Raw genomic sequence first — 17,841 nt, 5'->3', positions numbered from 1 at the left:
TTTATGATTTTTGTAAAAAGAATTGCTAACATGTGAATTTTGGGATGAGATAGCAGTGTGCTCAATGTTACTTTTACCTTGAAATCCTTCTTAATGTGATTTTAAGTTGCATTTCTCTAAATATTGATGAGATCAACTACTTTTACATATATTTTTTTGGCCATTGAGTTTTCTTTACTATGGGTTGCCTTTGCATATTCTTGCATATTTTTTCTGTCAAGTTGTAGAACTTTTTCTTATTGACTTATTAGAACTCCTTACATAATAGGAAACTTACGCTTTTTAAAATAGTATTCATTATAAAGATTTTCTTCCACTCTGTGGTTTAACTTTTAAGTTTGTTTATAGTGTCTTTTTCCATTTTAATGTAGCGCATGTATTTCATAATAAATATATTGAATTTTTATTTAACTATAGCCAGATTTATCCTTTATGAGATTGTGCTTTTTGGGTCTTATTTAAGAAATCCTGCCCCACTATAAGGGGACTGTTTTCCAATATTTTCTTTTAAGAGCTTGAAATTTTTGCTTTGTCATACCAAAATAAGCCATCTGTGTACATAAGGTATGTGAGGTAGGAATCCAATTTTATTTTATTTTATATGTATATAAAATACTTATTTTTATTTTGTGGTGGGACTGGGGTTTAGAGCTTCACGTTTGCAAAGCAGGCGCTCTACTGCTTGAGCCACACCAGTCCATTTTGTGCTAGTTATTTTGGAGATAGGGTCCCTTGAACTATTTGCCCTGGCTAACAGCCCTAGATCTCAGCCTCCCAAATAGCTAGGATTACAGGCATGAGCCACTGCATCCAGCTAGAAATCTAATTTTATTTTATTTTCCCATATTGACAATCAATTTATTAAATCTTTTCTCTAACGATCTGTGATACCATCTCTGTAATACAACATCTTTTTTATTTTCTTGTGGTAAGAAAACTGAGAGCTCAACATGAAATCTACCCTTTCTTTTTTTTTTTTTTTTTTTCAGTACTGGGGCTTAAAATTAGGGCCTGCACCTTGAGCCATTCTGCCAGTCCTTTTTTGTCCTACTCTTTCCTGTATCAACTTAAGAGTTTGGGGTCTGATATTAAGATCCTTGATCCATTTTGAGTTAATGTTGGTATAGGGTGATATACATGGATCTTGTTTCAGTTTTTTGCAGACTGCTAACCAGTTTTCCCAACAGTTTTTGTTGAAGAGGCTGCTATTTCTCCATCGTATATTTTTAGCTCCTTTGTCAAAGATAAGTTGGTTATAGTTGTGTGGCTTCGTATCTGGGTCCTCTATTCTGTTCCACTGGTCTTCATGTCTGTTTTTGTGCCAGTACCATGCTGTTTTTATTGTTACTGCTTTGTAATATAGTTTGAAGTCAGGTATTGTGATACCTCCTGCATTGTTCTTTTGACTGAGTATTGCCTTGGCTATTCGTGGTTTCTTGTGTTTCCATATAAATTTAACAGTAGATTTTTCAATCTCTTTAATGAATGTCATTGGAATTTTGATGGGAATTGCATTAAACATGTAGATTACTTTTGGGAGTATCGACATTTTTACTATGTTGATTCTACCAATCCATGAGCATGGGAGATCTCTCCACTTTCTATAGTCTTCCTCAATCTCTTTCTTCAGAAGTATATAGTTTTCCTTGTAGAGGTCTTTCACATCTTTTGTTAGGTGTACACCTAGATATTTGATTTTGTTTGAGGCTATTGTAAATGGAATTGTTTTCATACATTCTTTTTCCGTTTGCTCATTGTTAGTGTATAGAAATGCTAATGATTTTTCTATGTTGATTTTATATCCTGCTACCTTGCTATAGCTATTGATGATGTCTAGAAGCTTATGAGTAGAGTTTTTTGGGTCTTTAAGGTATAGGATCATGTCGTCTGCAAATAGGGATATTTTGACAGTTTCTTTACCTATTCGTATTCCTTTTATTCCTTCTTCTTGCCTAATTGCTCTGGCTAGGAATTCCAGTACTATGTTGAATAGGAGTGGAGATAGTGGGCATCCTTGTCTGGTTCCTGATTTTAGAGGGAATGGTTTCAGTTTTTCTCCGTTAAGTATAATGCTGGCTGTAGGTTTGTCATATATAGCTTTTATAATGTTGAGGAACTTTCCTTCTATTCCTAGTTTTCTTAGAGCTTTTATCATGAAATGATGTTGGATCTTATCAAAGGCTTTTTCTGCATCTATTGAGATGATCAAGTGGTTTTTGTCTTTGCTTCTGTTAATGTGGTTTATTACGTTTATTGATTTTCGTATGTTGAACCACCCCTGCATCCCTGGGATGAAGCCTACTTGGTCGTGGTGAATAATCTTTTTGATGTGTTGTTGAATTCGGTTTGCCATTATTTTGTTGAGGATTTTTGCATCAATGTTCATTAAGGAGATTGGCCTATAGTTCTCCTTTTTGGAGGTGTCTTTGTCTGGTTTGGGGATAAGTGTAATACTGGCTTCATAAAATGTGTTTGGCAGTTTTCCTTCCCTTTCTATTTCGTGGAACAGTTTAAGGAGGGTTGGTATCAGTTCTTCTTTAAAAGTCTGGTAGAATTCAGCAGAGAATCCATCAGGTCCTGGACTTTTCTTTTTGGGGAGACTCTTGATTGCTGCTTCAATTTCATTTTGTGTTATAGGTCTATTCAGGTGGTTAATTTCCTCTTGGTTCAGTTTTGGATGATCATATGTGTCTAGAAATCTGTCCATTTCTTTTAGATTTTCAAATTTATTTGAATATAGGTTCTCTAAGTAGTCTCTGATGATTTCCTGGACTTCCATGGTGTTTGTCGTTATCTCCCCTTTTGCATTCCTAATTCTACTAATTTGGGTTTTTTCTCTCCTCATTTTAGTCAGGTTTGCCAGGGGTCTATCGATCTTGTTTATTTTTTCAAAGAACCAACTTTTTGTTTCATTAATTCTTTGTATGGTTTTTTTGGTTTCTATTTCGTTGATTTCAGCTCTTATTTTTATTATTTCTCTCCTTCTATTTGTTTTGGGATTTGCTTGTTCTTGTTTTTCTAGGAGTTTGAGATGTATCATTAGGTCATTGATTTGGGATCTTTCAATCTTTTTAATATATGCACTCATGGCTATAAACTTTCCTCTCAGGACTGCCTTTGCTGTGTCCCATAGGTTCCGGTAGGTTGTGTTTTCATTTTCATTGACTTCAAGGAACTTTTTAATTTCCTCTTTTATTTCATCGATGATCCATTCTTCATTAAGTAATGAGTTATTTAGTTTCCAGCTGTTTGCATGTTTTTTGTCTTTACTTTTGTTGTTGAGTTCTACTTTTACTGCATTGTGATCAGATAGTATGCACAGTATTATTTCTATTTTCTTATGTTTGCTGAGGCTTGCTTTGTGCCCTAGGATATGATCTATTTTGGAGAAGGTTCCATGGGCTGCTGAGAAGAATGTATATTGTGTAGAGGTTGGATGAAATGTTCTGTAGACATCTACTAGGTCCATTTGATCTATTGCATATTTTAGATCTTGGATTTCTTTATTGATTTTTTGTTTGGATGACCTATCTATTGATGATAATGGGGTGTTAAAGTCTCCCACAACCACTGTGTTGGCATTTATATATGCTTTTAGGTCTTTCAGGGTATGTTTGATGAAATTGGGTACGTTGACATTGGGTGCATATAGATTGATGATTATTATTTCCTTTTGGTCTATTTCCCCTTTTATTAATATGGAATGTCCTTCTTTATCTCGTTTGATCAATGTAGGTTTGAAGTCTACTTTGTCAGAGATAAGTATTGCTACTCCTGCCTGTTTTCGGGGGCCATTGGCTTGGTAAATTTTCTTCCAGCCTTTCATCCTAAGCCTATGCTTATTTCTGTCAGTGAGATGAGTCTCCTGTAAGCAACAAATTGTTGGATCTTCTTTTTTAATCCATTTTGTCAGGCGGTGCCTTTTGATGGGTGAATTAAGTCCATTAACATTAAGCGTTAGTACTGATAGGTATGTGATGATTCCTGCCATTTAGTTGTCTTAGTTGTTTGAAGGTTTGATTGTGTGTACCTAACTTGATGTTACTCTCTACTGTCTTGCTTTTTCTTTTCCTGTGGTTTGGTGCTGCCTGCCTTTTCATGGTTAAGTTGGGTGTCACTTTCTGTGTGCAGAATCCCTTGCAGAATCTTTTGTAATGGTGGCTTTGTGGTCACATATTGTTTTAGTTTCTGCTTATCATGGAAGACTTTTATTGCTCCATCTATTTTGAATGATAGCTTTGCTGGGTAGAGTATCCTGGGGTTGAAGTTATTTTCATTCAGTGCCCGGAAGATCTCACCCCACGCTCTTCTTGCTTTTAATGTTTCTGTTGAGAAGTCTGCTGTGATTTTGATGGGTTTACCTTTGTATGTTACTTGTTTTTTCTCTCTTACAGCCTTCAATATTCTTTCCTTAGTTTCTGAACTTGTTGTTTTAATGATGATATGTCGTGGAGTAGTTCTATTTTGATCTGGTCTGTTTGGTGTCCTGGAGGACTCTTGCATCTGTATAGGAATATCTTTCTCTAGATTTGGGAAATTTTCCGTTATTATTTTGTTGAATATATTACGCATTCCCTTCGCTTGCACCTCTTCTCCTTCTTCGATGCCCATGAGTCTCAAGTTTGGTCTTTTGATGGAGTCAGTGAGTTCTTGCATTTTCTTTTCACAGGTCTTGAGTTGTTTAATTAATAGTTCTTCAGTTTTTCCTTTAATTACCATTTCATCTTCAAGTTCTGAGATTCTGTCTTCTGTTTGTTTGTTCTATTCTGCTGGATTGGCCTTCCATTTTGTTTTGCAGTTCTGTTTCGTTGTTTTTTCTGAGGTTTTCCATATCCTGGCAGTTTTCCTCTTTAATGTTGTCTATTTTTGTCCTGCGTTCATTTATCCGTTTATTCATTGTGTTCTCTCTTTCACTTTGGTGTTTAGACAGTGCTTCTGTGGTTTCCTTTATTTCTTCTTTTGTTTTTTCAAATTCTCTATTTTTGTTGTCTTGGAATTTCCTGAGTGTCTCCTGTACATTTTGGTTGACCCTATCCAGTATCATCTCTATAAAATTCTCATTGAGTACTTGTAGTATGTCTTTTTTTAAATTATTCTTGTGGGCTTCATTGGGTCCTTTGGCATAGTTTATCTTCATTTTGTTGGAGTCTGGATCTGAGTTTCTGTTCTCTTCATTCCCCTCTGGTTCCTGTACTAATTTTTTGCTGTGGGGAAACTGGTTTCCCTGTTTTTTCTGTCTTTCGTCATTGTCTTTGGTGTTGTTACTGTCCCTGTACTGTGTGCAATTAAGTATTTTCTAGCTTGTAATAATAACAGTGGTAATATTTAGAATGGAAGGGTGAGCTGAGATGGAAAGCAAGAAGTTAAAGAAAAGGGGAAAACAAATATACAGACAAGAGGGAGAAAGCAGAACAAGGTATCAGACTAGAAAATTTCAAAGGTATAAACAGGGAGTGTTAGTGTAGTAATCGACAGTAAGCTGAACAGACCTTAGAGAGACAGAGAGAGGATTGAAAATCAAAGATAAAAAAAATAAAAACTAAGTAAATGAAAGAAATATCTATATATAAAAATGAATTAAAATAAAATGGAAAATAGAAAATTAAAAAAAAAAAACTTCCAAGTTTATATGCAATGCAGTTTCAGTCTTAATAATATGGGTGTCCGTCTCAATCTCCAGTCCTGGAGTTGGTGCCTCAGATGTTGTTCTGTAGTTGTCTCATCAAAGGGGATGCATAAAGTAGAACAAAACTACACACTCACACACACACACACCAAAAAAAAAAAAAAAGCCCCACCAAGTGTCCCAAGTTCAAATGCAATACAGTTTCAGTAAGTTTTTCCGGCTTGCAGGTGTAATTCGGTTGTTCTCTCATCAAAGGTAGAGAGAAAAAGAAAAAAAAAAAGAGTCTGGAGACAGTTCTGAGAGTGGTATCTGCAACTGTGGCTTGCCTGCCTGCTGCTCTCAGCCTGCTGTAGCTGGCGGCATTATTTATGCAGGTCTCTGGGGTGAACTTAGCACTCACCTGGTCCCACAGGCTTTGTTTGTTCAGAGTTCTCCTGTGCGGGAGCCTCTGCTACAGGCTTTCCCCTTTCCAAGGACTGGGAAAGGTGACACTGCCCCCGCATTGTCAGGCCTGGTCTGTGTCTTCCCAAGCTGTATGGGCGCCAGCCACTGGCGGCCCTGGGGCCCTCCTCGTTTCTCATTTAACGTGAAGTGGAGATTCTCTGCGCAGGCTGGAGGTGTGGAGGGGTCAAAGTTATGCCTTTTCTCAGTGATTATGCCTGAAAAGTGTGTCTCCAGCGTCTCTCCAAGATTTCACTATAGGAGGCTCGCTTTCTGCTTCCTCCCTCTAGCCGCCATCTTGGAATCTCCTAATTTTTTTTTTTTTTACAGATTCATAGACTCTTAGTGTTGAATAGCATCTTATTTTACCCTCCTTGCCCTCATTCAAGGTAGTTATTTACCCCTGTAACTGCAAATCATCCCTCAGTGTTTACCAGCTGCAGGGATGAGTACAGTTCATTCACAAGAAATAATTTTCCTGTGGATCCAGTCCTTCTGTCCACTGGTCTGGAGAAGGGTGTGTTTTTCCTCTGCATAACAGCTCTGTGTGTATTTGTTCTTCTTAGGCCTTCTCCTCTGAGACTGTTTTTAAGATATATGGTTATTGTTGAGTGAGACTTCTCACAATCCTGGTCATTCTACTAGCCTTGTTTTCTAGTTGGTCAATGTCCTTCTTGAAAGTGATGCCCAGACTTTAAGGTGTGGTCTGATTAGAAATAATATGGGACTCTTATGTCACATCTGGGCACAGTTACACTTATTAATACAGTCTAGAGTTTCTTTTTAGCAAGTATAGTACAACTTGGACTTCTGATCAGTTTAGGATAACTAAGCCCCCATATATTTTTCATTTGAACTGAATTGCTGAAAATGTAATATTTGTCTTTTAAAATAGAAAAAAATCCCAAAGGCAGGAATATATATATATATATATATATATATATTTATATATGCCAAATCATTTGTTTTCCTACTTCATAATCCAACATCTATAAGTATAATAAAGCATGCCTCCTGTCTAGACTTAGGGAACAAAAGGGGAAATTGTCCTACATTGCCTAATCATTCAGGCCAGAAGCCACGGTAGCTTTTTTTTTTAAAAAAAATTCCATTCCCTTAGCCTTTCCTGCAGCCCTTTTGAGCTCTGGAGGTCAGGATGAGGCCTGGGAAAGCAACCAGGACAGAAATCCACTCTGTTATAGAGACAAATGGGATAGCATCTATAGTTTGGAGGCTGCCAGCAGGTTACCAGGAAACACCTGCTTTGTCAGGAGTAGGTGAGGTTATTAAAACTGTCGTCCCAGGACAGAATAAATCACTATCCTCCAATTAGAGAACATTGATGTTTTGGGATTTTTACTATAGAGTTGAGATTGAGTTCCTTACATGAAACCAAATATCTCATGACTTTTAAAAACCTTAACTTATGATGGCAGATCCACAGGATAGGAAGGCACAGCAGCAATCAGAGTGACCTGCTCAGCTCAGCTTTACACCCCTTAGTTTAGTGAGGTTGCCATCACCTTGCTATTAGACTAGTACAAATCAATTTCAGGCTGTCTTTGAGACTGAAATTCTAGTCACCTCTGTCTCCCTTGCCCCTGCCCTTCTCACAAACCCATGCTTGCAAACTAATAAACATTTCCCCAATCTAACACATGTCCCTTATATTCACCAAGTACTTGTAATTTTGCCTGAGCATTATTTACAAGGACAGCGTAGTGTGTTTCCAGTATTGACAATGCAGTAATAGCAATTGCACACATTCATGTGGTACTCTGTGCCACCTGTTGTAAGAACTTTATATAGTTAATTCATTTTATCCTAATCACAGTCCTTTGTGGTAGATGCTGTTATGATCTTCGTTTTACAGATGAGGAAACTGAGGCAAGGAGATTAGTACTTACTGAAGGTCACAAGCTGAAAGTGGCAGGGTGGGATTGACCCCAGACTGTCCCACTCCAGCATCTATGCTATGTTGTCCATCTCTCTAAGCTGAGAAGGGAATTGCAGTAGATGTCATCTGTGTGAGCTCCATAGCCTCAGACCTCGGTTACTGTCCAAGAGTTATTCTTTGCCAAAAGATTTTATCTTACTATAATTACCAAGAACATTATTCTCTTAGAGCAGGATCTTCCAGAAGGTTCTAGCCCTTTAGAAATGAAGAAACAGACTCAAAGTACTAAATAATGTTCTCAGAATCATATGCTTAGTAAGTTGCAGTGTCAGGATATGAACCCAGCTCTGAGTGACCTCCATGTCCACAGACCTCCCCCCATCCTACACTACTGAGTCTTCCTAAAGAGTTGGGATATTCTCAATATCATTTTTTTTCATGGGCTAGAAAATGCACAGGGGCCCTTCTTTAGGGAAAACTCACATCAACGTAATAAAAATTATCCAAAAATCTTCTAACGGGTCTAACCGGGTGCTATATGCTATAGCCTGAGACCACTTTTCAAAGTGAGGGTCTGAAAGGATCATCACTGACCTGGAAAAAGTAAACTGAAGGGTAAGGCTACCGCTCTAAATCAGGCTTCTCCATCTCTCAAGCTAAAAGGTTATACTGCTTTTCCATATCATTCTCTGGCCCTTCCTTTTAGATCAAACATAAACATTTGTGTTCAGAATATGAGTCAAGGATGTAGATCTGAGAGCTCTGAGTGTTAGAGTCTGGAATCAATGGGATAGGCACATTCTTATGCATACTCATGCATGTGATACAAATACATCTGGCACAGATAAGCATACACACTGCCACATTTGTGTTGACAAGTCCCTGCAAACAGGTAGCTGTCAGGGAAGCAGCAAGCCTGCAGTGTAGTGGTCTCCATTCCCCAGGAACATTAACATGGCCAGTCATACTCTGCTTTGGGGGTTTGGGGAGCCTGTCCTATCTGTCCTGAGGTCTGACTGGGCCAGTCTTAGGTGTGGGAACACAGTTCCTATCAAGCCTGCCAAACGTATCCCCTTAGATCAGCAGTGCAGGTTGGCAGGAATGACCACTGCAGAGCCCAGGAGCAGGGTTCCATACTTAGATTGGCCCCCTGGCCAGCAGTCCTTCAGCAATGATGCCAGGGATGCTTTCTTAGGTCAAAAGGGAAAGCATTGTTGCTGCCCTGTGGCCAAGCAAACAAACTACTAGCTTTGAAGTTGTAAGGGGGATTTGCTTAGGCTGGGGTTGGGAGTCTGAAGAAGAGGCCTGAAAGCCTCACCCAAGCCTAGCTGTGTTTGTTAACTCCGCCTGCCTGCCCAGGCCTGGGGTGTTTGATGTCTCCAGAGAAGCAGGAGGAGGGAGGAACACCCTGGGGGGGCCTCTAAGGGGCATCTTCCAATTCCTGCTGTACCTGAAATCCCACCAGGAGCAGGACACAGACCAGGCCCAAGTCCAGGTGACAAGCCTGCAGTAGAAGGAACATTTGTCCCTCCTCTTCAGGGTAGTTTATATGGGAGTGGCCCAGGGCAAATGGTAGAGTGTGCTGCTTTCCTTGAGCATCAGGTGAGAATGAGAGTCAGAGAAAGACCTAAAAGGAGAGAGAGGCATCCAAAGCATCACTGGGGCCCTTTGGGGGGACACAGACAGGTATCACTTTGCCTTAGGGTTGCTTGCTTGCAGTCTCCTGTCCCCTCTCAACCAATGCCAGTGGCCTCCCTGCCTTAGACACCATGGCCCACTTTTTCTCTCCTCCACCACTGAAGCAACATGGGTGGGCAATCTGCCATTTCTCAGAGAAATCTCTGCTATTTTCTGCCCAAGAGCTTTAGGTACTAAAGGCACCTCCACTGGCCTCCCACCTACAACCGACTACATGCACTAGGGAATCCTGGGGGCGGGGGAGAAAGAGCAGGATCCTGGTTGAGACAATGCTCCCACAGCTGGCTTTCTGGGTTGGCCCCAGAATTTCACTATGTACCAAAGCATGTTTACTACCTTTCAGGTCTGGGCCATGGGAATGGGGCAAGAAGTAAAGCATTATTAACCAGTTCAATGTCCCATACAACATTTAGCCAGGAGCAACTCCACCCCTCTGTCTTTCTGTCTCTGTCTCTCTCTCTTTTTCTCTCTTCCATCTGAAACATTCTACCATGCACATTACTACTAGATTCTAACCCCCATCCCATTCCCATGTCCCAGACTGCCTGTCTTCCTACTCCCCTTACCCAGACACGTTGCAATGGAGAAAGAACTTGTTTATGATAAGGCCTTGAAATCTAGAGTTATAAACCCTGCCCAGGACAGCAGCCCTATCTCTGTGCTAATGCTTGTGGTGCCGAAAGGAGGTTCACCTGGTTGTGACTCCTAGAGCTCCCTGCTCCTCCTCTACAAACATAAGACAATGGACAAATGGGAGTTACCTGTCCCAACAGGTGTTAGCTGGGCCTCACTTTCCTACAGGGTGATGAGGAGGTCACCTTCAGCCCACCTACTCTGGGCATTCCTATGACTGTGAAGACCTACCATCAAATGTGACCCTTCCTCTACCCACCATGGCTTTAGCTACAGGAGGTTGAGCCCATCTTGATGGCTTTGGGAGTCCTCACTTCTGTGACTGAGCTCACCCTCGGTGAGCAGGTGGCACCTATACTGTCTGGAGAGCCCTGCCTCTTTATTTCAGACATACCTCTGTCATGGAAGTTGTACAATGAGCATTGGGCAGTGCCCACTACAGTGCATGTCTTCTCTGTTAGCTTCCCTACAAAGCTATGCTCTCTTTGATGAAAGAGACCTTTACTTAGTTTTTGTTTTTGTTTTTGAGACAGGGTCTCACTATGTATGCTGGCCTCAAATTCATGATCCTCCTGCCTCAGCCTCCCTAGTGCTGGGATTTTTTTTTTTTTCTGGTACTGCAGGTAAAACCTAGGGTCTTGTGCATGCTAAACAAGGACTGTACCAGCTCAAGACTATCTCTCATTCATCATTGACTCCCTCTGCCCAATGGACTGCATAGAACGTAAATATGTGTTATGACTAGTGAATGCTGTCATCTCATTACCAGCAAATATTTGTTGAGGGTGTCTTATGTGTAGTGACTTCACTGGGCATTAGGAATGCAAAGATTAATGTGAGCCCCACTCTCAGGGGCTTATGTTGGAAGCAGGGAGACTCAGCAAAGCTTTACAAGCTTGGAGATCAGAGGAGGGAGAAGGTGCTGGGAATCCCAGGGAATCCACTTGAACAATGGAAGCCTGGGATCTTGAGAAAGTTTTCCTAAAGTGAACTTAGAGCTCACCATGTGCCCCAGGTCCAGATAGATACCTTCGACCTCAGAGTAAAGCTGCTAACTCTCAAGCTCTCTATTGCTTGGGATTTCCTCCTCCCCCAAATGTAGATGAAAGTCATTTCTACTGTTTCTACTTGGAAAAGAAATGTTTGGCCCTTTACTGCTGGGACTAAAAGAAGTGAAACTTTTCCCACACGGCCAACTGGAGCTGTACTTGTCAGTTGTGTCCAGGCCACTCTGGTTCAGAGGTGGTTCTGGTCTCATAAACTTGAGACCAGAACCACCTCTGCCTCAGGAAGAAGAAAGGAGGAGATGGAGGCATCTGTCTGTAGCTCAGTTCATTGCAACACGTGTTTATTGAGTGCCTCATCTGTGCCAAACACTGTTGTTGGTCCAGAGAACAGAGAATAACAACATAGAAGTGTACACGGGACTTGTTCCTGAGAACATGTGAGGAAAAAGAGAGCAAATTGATCTCTTGGGGACCAAAAGTCAGCCCAGATGAGAGAGGGGCTGTTGCTGTACTAATACCATTGTTGTAGTCAGGTATAGTGGTTCATGCCTATAATTCCACACTCGGGAGGATGAGGCAGGAGAGGATTGTGTGTCTGAGGCAAGACTAAGAAACATAGCAAGGTGCCATCTCAAAAGAATGCCACTGTTGCGTTAAGGGTACTGTCGCAGTGTGGGATGAAGGCCTAACAGCATGTATAGACAGTGCCTGGCATGCACAGAATTTTCTGTGTGGCTCCTACAAGCCAGCACTTCTGGAACTACTCTACTGAAGTGCCACTGGTGGCAGAGATGAGGACTTAGGGCTTTAGAGCACTGCAAACAGGAAATTGCTTTGAAGACTGATATTTTATCTTAAAATGCATTTAAAGTTTGTGTTTTCTGCCATAATCTATTAACTTGCTTTTCTATAGAAATATAGTTAAAATTCTTAGTTCTGAATAAAATTGATGCTTCAAGAAGATGAGCTATTTTTTCTATGGCTTCTTTTATCCCTGACTTACTACTGCCCTGTACCCCTCTTGCCTCTTGGGAGCTCAGGCTCAAACACATGTACTATATTCAGAGGTGCCACCCCAACACAGGCCTCTGACACACTTGCATGGCCCGTGCCCTTGATCCCAGACCACTCCTCTCAGTCTGTTCTATGTTGGTCTGGCCACACAGTCCTCCTTGAGTCTTAACAACTGCAAGACTGTGCCTCTACCACTGAGCTTTTCCTGGTCCATTTAGCAAGCTTTAGAGATCAGGTGGTGAGAAACTATTCCCCAAAATGTCTGGGGCAGTGGCTCTAACTCTTTGCAAGCTAGGTATGGCGGTGTATACCCTGTAGCTCCAGCTACTTGGGAGGCTGAGGCAGAAAGATTGCTTGAGCCCAGAAGTTTAAGGTCAGCCTGCCTACATAAAGAGACCTGCTTGAATGAATGAATGAATGAATGAATCTTTTCACAGAGTTCTTTACAGAGAATGAGCTGGGCAGTGAGTATGGGATCCTAAGGGGAGCTGAAAACAACTAAAGTAGACACTTAACGGACTAATTATCTAAAGAATTCAGACCACCCCCCCTTAGAACTTGCAAGAGGGAGACAGAATTAAACCAGTAGTCTCCAGAGCAGCAAACAAAACAAGTCAGAAGTACTGACTGCTCCTGTCTCTGGGTATTCTGCCTAATATCATAATTATACAGTTAGTAGGTCCAGACTAAGTCAGGGGTAGCAATGAATTGTCTGTGATCTCTCATATGGAGATAAAAGACAACATAAAATGAAATTTCCCTCCAAGTCTCCCTATCTGCCCAACTGCCGCAGAGACCATACACCAGACTCTAAGTGTGCACCACCCTCTTGTAAATGAGGAAATTTGTTGTTTTATTTCACCCAGAGCCGGGACAAGACTGCAAGACTGCGATGGGGTTTACATATAAGGTGGGGAAGAGTGGGGATGCAGGGTGTGACCTTGATCCTCCTGAATAGTGCTGGGCTGCTGGTTGCCAAGGACTTGCCAGACAGACCCCCACATTCTGGACACTGGCCACTGCCCCTTATCTTTCTTCCCCACGGTGTGTGCAGATTGGATGGCTGTAGGCAGTGAAACCTCTGGACTCTAGAACTCAGCTAAGGAATTGTAAAACTCGTGGGACAATGGAAACGTGAGCTTTGGAACATATCCAAACAACCTACACCCCTGTCCCCTGTCCCCCAGAACTGACCAATGACCCTGAAATCAGTGACTGGATTATTCCTGAAAAATCTGGCATGGCCTTGGCAACTGCCCAACAAAGGATTGCCACTCTTTGCCATCCTTCACATTTGGAGTATCTTCATCTAAGCCTTTATTGTCATATAGGAAAATTCATCTGAATTTGAAGTTAGGTCATATGGCTAATCATGTTTAGAGTCTCCTTCCTATGACATTAAGGCCTCCAGGAGAGTGGCTGGAAAGTCTGTGGGTCTGCTAATCCCATTGAGAGTGAGGAATGTGTTTATTCTTCCAAGGGGCAAAGATCCCCCACTCAATGTGACGCTACCACATTGTGTAACCGGGAACACAGGTTGTTGCTGATGTAAACAAGTGGTCAAGGCAGACCTACTGAGAGCCTGGGTCTCCTTTTCCCAGAGGTGTTTCTTCTGAATGGTTGTGCCCACTGAAGCAATTTCCTGCCTTGTAAACTTCTGCCCACCAAACCACATCTCCTATCTACCACTGCCTGCCTGGCTCTGGGTCATAAAGCAATTCCCCCCAAACCAATCAAAGCCTGATCAGGAGTCCTTGAGTAACAGGAAAATTACCTTCCACCTGCAGGTGTAATGACACTTTGTGAGCTAGTGGCTTTGCAGTTTCTGAACGTAAACATCACGTGCCTTACCACATGCCCTGCTGTTACTCGTGTGAGAAGTGAGGTCCACAGATTTGATGCTCTGCCCCTGGCTCACTCCACTGAGGCACTGGCTGGCTAGTGACCCATTACCTTGACCTGGGGACCCTGCAGCCTAGAGAACACATTTCACTATGTCAGATCATGATTTATAGAGCCAGAGCAAGAGAAGTTCAGGCCGGGGTCCTAGGCATGCAGAACTGGTTGGGGGAATCAATGAGGACATAAGAAAATGTGGGCTGAAACAGCTCCAGGATCACTTTGATTTGGACATTCATTTTGAATTTTGTGGTCCTTCAGCCTAAAATGTTTCCTCCACTGCCTAACTACCTAGGCATCCATTCTTCATGACATAGTTCATGTATCTACCAAGGAACCTTCCCTGATCTCCAAGCGGGATCTCCTCCATTGCCCCATACTTTCAATGCCTATATACTGTATTGAAATCACTTGCTAACTTGTCTGTCTCCCCAGCCAGGCTGGGATCCTCCTGAGGGAAACTTGGAATCCCTAGTTCCCACCATAGTGCCTGGCTCAAAGTTAGTATGCAAAAGAAGTTTGTTGAGTGAATATGTGAATGAGCATCTACAACATGTGTCCCCACTACACCTAGGCAATTTACATATTAAAAATGTGTACAGTATATGCTGCAGTCAAAGATACGAAGACCTGGTTAGCCGATAAAACAAGGCAAAATGTAGGATCTTTGTCTTTAACAATTTCATATCTAATCTAATCATTTTCCTGTGAATGGGAGGAATATTTGGAGATGGGATTAGACCCGTCATGAGTAGGTAGAAGTGTTTTTTTCTCTTTCTCTCTTGAGTGTCAGCTCAGAAGCTGAAGTGGATTTGAGAAAAGGCCTGTTTTTTCTTTAGCTCTCTCAATCCTTTTTAGCTTTTTCTTTTAGTAACATACTAAACAAGCCATAGTTCTAACTTTTCATAGTATTACATTATTCATAAAAATGACCAAGAACCATGATTTTTCTCTTTTTCCTTTATCCTCATCCCCATCTATGAAAGCAACACCAATTCAGAACTTGCTCCTTCCTTTGAATTGGGGGCCCCAGAGAATGGTGGTGATAGCAATGGTAAGTATTTGGGTCATATTCCACATGTAAAACTAGCAAACTTCATTGCATATATACTTACATACAAAATACAGTTACTGAGTACAATATGTGCCAGGCACTAGATGCTGGGGACAAAATAGTGAATAAAACACCATGCTCCAGCTTTCACAGAACTTACATTCTATTGCCCCCAGAAAGACATTCAATGTAGGGGCCCATTGTGCTACCTATGCTGTACTCCTCGCAGAATTAGATGCTAATAACTCACAGTTATAGGCCACTTTCTTAAGTACCAGGCAAACGGCTTTATGCACCTTGTGTCTCATTTAATCCTCAGCCAACCCCATTTTCAAAGATGCTAAAGAGTCTTCTAGTTATTACACAGCTAGTAAGTGATGGGGTGAGGATTTGAACCCAGATTTGAATGACTCCCTAACCTGAGATCTTTTTTAAAACATTTTTTTGGCAGTGATGGAGATCAAACTCAGAGTCTTGCACAAGGTAGGCAAGCAGTCTACCACTGAGCTACACCACCCGCCCTCCCACCTCCCCAGTGCAGGCCTGAGCTCTTAACCCCAACTTTATACAGCAACAGTAAATATTTACTAGCTGAACAAATGAGTAGATGAATGGTTAACCCTAACTACAGTGACAGCCTGTTGTTTTTGTCTCCATGATACAAACATGAGCAACACATTTAAGCTTTTCATTTACTTATTGATTCACTCTGCCCCAAAGTATGACTCCTGAAAGATTAAAAACAAGCGTCTTTCTTGTTACCATGCATGTTTTCTGGGCAAGACGACCCATTTCATAAGAAAAAAAAATGATGAATTAATTATAATGGAAACATTTGTACAAAAGAGATAATTACCTTAAGTTCCCTTTCTGGGTTTGAAGTTTTGAATTTCTTTTCTTTCTTTTTTTTTTTTTTTGCTTTGTGGTACTGGGGTTTGAACTAAGGGCCTCATGCTTGCTAGGCAGGTACTCTATCACTTGGTCCACACCACCAGCCCTGAATTTCTGAATTTGTAGTTAAATTACAAATTAGGTTGAATGATGACCCCCGAAGATATCAGGTCCTGATCCCTGGAACCTATAAATGTTACTTCAAAATGAAGAAGGGTCTTTGCAGATGTGCTTAAGGAAGATTATCCCAAGTAACATGGGTGCACTCTGTATATAATCATATATATCCTTGTATGACAGAGGAAGACAGCAATTTGACACAGAAAAGGCAATGTAACCATGGAGGCAGAGATTGGAATGATGTGGCCACAAGTCAGGGATTGCTGGCAGTCACAATAACTGGAAGAGGCAAGAAAGAATTCTCCTTAGCCTCTGGAGTGCGACCCTGCTGACATCCTGATTGGGCTCGTCAATACTGATTTTGGACTTCCTGCCTCCAGAACTGTCAGAGATGTTGGGTATGTATAATCCTAGCACTTTGGAGCTGAGGCAAGAGAATCACAAGTTTGAGACCAGCCTAGGATACAAAAAAAAAAGACAACAAAAAGAAAGAAAAAAGAACTATGAGAGAATACATTTCTGTTGTTTTAAGCCACTACATTTTTGGTCATTTGTTATAGCAGATGGGAAACTAATTGTATTTCTTAGAGGAAGAAGCAGCAGGGAAATTAGTCTTCAGCCACTAGCACTGGTGATTCCAAAATATACACTGGGATCTGTTTTTAGTTGTATACCCAATGAAACCCTTTCTTGGAAAGCAAGGCTAATGCAATCACAATACAAAAATAAATCCATCTCCTTCCCCCTTCCTCTCTCCCCTCTGTCTCTGCTTTCTTTCTTCTTTCTAGCATGTGTTAACACCTGGTACATTTGTTTATTTAGTAGATATTTGATATATTGTTTATTCAGTTATTGTTGGCTCTCTCTTAGTTGAATGTAAACTCCTGGGAGAAGTGGTTTTTTAAAACTGCTTTTCTTCCCATGCCTAGAAGAATATGTAGAACATAGTAAGCTCAATGAATGTTGAGTTGAGTGAATGGATGTCATGTTACTGGAGACATGACATCACCTTGAGGTATGATAATATCAGACATCATAACATACTAGCAGGACAATTCCTAAGGTGCCATTTTGAGGAATAAGCAAGTTATACCAGGTGTGGTGACCCACAACTGTAATCCCAGGTTCTCAGAGGCAGAAGGATGTTCCCATCCTTCAAGGTTAGCCTGGGCAAAGTTAGTGAGACTCTATCTCAAAAACAAAATACAAAACAAAAGGGCTGGAGGTATGTCTCAAGTGTTAGAGTGCTTGCCTAACATATGCAAGGCCCTGGGTACAACCTCCTGTACTGGGGGGAAAAAAAGAACCAAATTACTGGCACAAAATCAGACATGTAGATCAATGGAATGGAATAGAACATTCAGAAATAAGTCCATGCAGCTACAACCATCTGATTCTTGACAAAGGTGCCCAAAACATATGTTGGAGAAAAGACAACCTCTCTCACTGGTGCTGGGAAAACTGCATATCCACACAGAAGACTGAAACTAGATCCCTATTTCTTATTTTGTAAAAAAATGAATTAGAAATGAGTCAGAGACTTAAATGTAAGATCTGAAAC

At 41.1% G+C, this 17,841-nt stretch overlaps 1 long non-coding RNA gene across 1 annotated transcript in view; it reads left to right on the top strand.

Annotated features, from left to right (window-relative positions):
• Positions 1-17,134, top strand: part of LOC141413781 (uncharacterized) — a 34,324-nt gene extending 17,190 nt beyond the window's left edge. The window contains exons 2-3 of the long non-coding RNA XR_012438665.1: positions 15,202-15,269; positions 16,461-17,134. This is a non-coding gene — a long non-coding RNA (uncharacterized lncRNA). The remainder of the gene's footprint in view (positions 1-15,201; positions 15,270-16,460) is intronic.
• Positions 17,135-17,841: the final 707 nt, after the last annotated feature.

The sequence above is a fragment of the Castor canadensis genome, chromosome 11 (assembly GCF_047511655.1).
Source record: "Castor canadensis chromosome 11, mCasCan1.hap1v2, whole genome shotgun sequence".
In the NCBI taxonomy this organism is placed as follows: domain Eukaryota; kingdom Metazoa; phylum Chordata; class Mammalia; order Rodentia; family Castoridae; genus Castor; species Castor canadensis.
This window is presented reverse-complemented; position numbering and strand designations above follow the sequence as displayed.